Source organism: Synchiropus splendidus, unplaced genomic scaffold (assembly GCF_027744825.2).
Source record: "Synchiropus splendidus isolate RoL2022-P1 unplaced genomic scaffold, RoL_Sspl_1.0 HiC_scaffold_45, whole genome shotgun sequence".
Taxonomy (NCBI): Eukaryota; Metazoa; Chordata; class Actinopteri; order Syngnathiformes; family Callionymidae; genus Synchiropus; species Synchiropus splendidus.
Window position 1 is genome coordinate 85,001 of NW_026527079.1, and position 2,500 is coordinate 87,500.

The following is a 2,500-nucleotide window of genomic DNA, read 5'->3' on the forward strand; positions in this document are numbered from 1 at the left end:
GAGGGAGAGTCCCCGGAGCCGGGCAGGAGGTTAAGGTGAGGGTGAGGGTTAGGGTTAGAGGGTTAGGGTTAGGGTTAGGGTTAGGGTTGGAGGGTTAGGGTTAGGGTTAGGGTTAGGGTTAGGGTTAGAGCGTTAGGGTTAGGGTTAGGGTTAGAGGGTTAGGGTTAGGGTTAGGGTTAGGGTTAGGGTTAGGGTTAGAGGGTTAGGGTTAGAGGGTTAGGGTTAGGGTTAGGGTTAGGGTTAGGGTTAGGGTTAGGGTTAGAGGGTTAGGGTTAGGGTTAGGGTTAGGGTTAGAGGGTTAGGGTTAGGGTTAGGGTTAGGGTTAGGGTTAGGGTTAGGGTTAGAGGGTTAGGGTTAGGGTTAGGGTTAGAGGGTTAGGGTAAGTTTTAAGGTTAGGGTTCAAATTATTTCTGAAGATTCTTCCTCAAGTGACAAAACATGAGGTCGATCCTGGGGTTTCACTGGAGCTCAAGGGGTCCTCCCGTGTCCAGTCGGTCCCTCAGGCCGATGGGGGGGGCCCGGAGCCGGGCAGGAGGTCCTGGGGCCGCCCCGGAGGCTCTCTGGGTCGGAGAACCAGAGTGACAAAATATTAGGTGCCGGAGCTGTGACAAAAAATTAGGCGCCCAAACCCTTTGAGTGACAAAAAATTAGGCGCCCAAACCCTTTGAGTGACAAAAAATTAGGTCGCGCCAAAATTGTACCAAGTCGAGCCCCGGTGGGGTCGGGCTTATGTCTTCCAGGGGTTTCACTGGAGCTCAAGGGTGCGAATCACGGTGCTCTTTGCCCGGCCTGCCGCACGCCTCGGTCGGGCAGGCCAGGCGACCGAGTGCCCCCCCTGACCCCCGGAGGTCCGAGAAGACCCGGTCCCTCCCGGGTCCAGCCGGTCCCTCAGGCCCGGGGAGGGTCCCCGGAGCCGGGCAGGGGGTCCTGGGGCCGCCCCGGAGGCTCTCTGGGTCGGGGAACCAGAGTGACAAAATATTAGGTGCCGGAGCTGTGACAAAAAATTAGGCGCCCAAACCCTTTGAGTGACAAAAAATTAGGTCGCGCGAAAATTGTACCAAGTCGAGCCCCGGTGGGGTCGGGCTTATGTCTTCCAGGGGTTTCACTGGAGCTCAAGGGTGCGAATCACGGTGCTCTTTGCCCGGCCAGCCGCACGCCTCGGTCGGGCAGGCCAGGCGACCGAGTGCCCCCCCCTGACCCCCGGAGGTCCGAGAAGACCCGGTCCCTCCCCGGTCCAGCCGGTCCCTCAGGCCCGGGGAGGGTCCCCGGAGGCGGGCAGGGGGTCCTGGGGCGGTCCCGGGGGCTCTCTGGGTCGGAGAACCAGAGTGACAAAATATTAGGTGCCGGAGCTGTGACAAAAAATTAGGCGCCCAAACCCTTTGAGTGACAAAAAATTAGGTCGCGCCAAAATTGTACCAAGTCGAGCCCCGGTGGGGTCGGGCTTACGTCTTCCAGGGGTTTCACTGGAGCTCAAGGGTGCGAATCACGGTGCTCTTTGCCCGGCCAGCCGCACGCCTCGGTCGGGCAGGCCAGGCGACCGAGTGCCCCCCCTGACCCCCGGAGGTCCGAGAAGACCCGGTCCCTCCCGGGTCCAGCCGGTCCCTCAGGCCCGGGGAGGGTCCCCGGAGCCGGGCAGGGGGTCCTGGGGCCGCCCCGGAGGCTCTCTGGGTCGGGGAACCAGAGTGACAAAATATTAGGTGCCGGAGCTGTGACAAAAAATTAGGCGCCCAAACCCTTTGAGTGACAAAAAATTAGGTCGCGCGAAAATTGTACCAAGTCGAGCCCCGGTGGGGTCGGGCTTATGTCTTCCAGGGGTTTCACTGGAGCTCAAGGGTGCGAATCACGGTGCTCTTTGCCCGGCCAGCCGCACGCCTCGGTCGGGCAGGCCAGGCGACCGAGTGCCCCCCCCTGACCCCCGGAGGTCCGAGAAGACCCGGTCCCTCCCGGGTCCAGCCGGTCCCTCAGGCCCGGGGAGGGTCTCCGGAGCCGGGCAGGGGGTCCTGGGGCCGCCCCGGAGGCTCTCTGGGTCGGAGAACCAGAGTGACAAAATATTAGGTGCCGGAGCTGTGACAAAAAATTAGGCGCCCAAACCCTTTGAGTGACAAAAAATTAGGTCGCGCCAAAATTGTACCAAGTCGAGCCCCGGTGGGGTCGGGCTTATGTCTTCCAGGGGTTTCACTGGAGCTCAAGGGTGCGAATCACGGTGCTCTTTGCCCGGCCAGCCGCACGCCTCGGTCGGGCAGGCCAGGCGACCGAGTGCCCCCCCCCTGACCCCCGGAGGTCCGAGAAGACCCGGTCCCTCCCCGGTCCAGCCGGTCCCTCAGGCCCGGGGAGGGTCCCCGGAGCCGGGCAGGGGGTCCTGGGGCCGCCCCGGAGGCTCTCTGGGTCGGAGAACCAGAGTGACAAAATATTAGGTGCCGGAGCTGTGACAAAAAATTAGGCGCCCAAACCCTTTGAGTGACAAAAAATTAGGTCGCGCGAAAATTGTACCAAGTCGAGC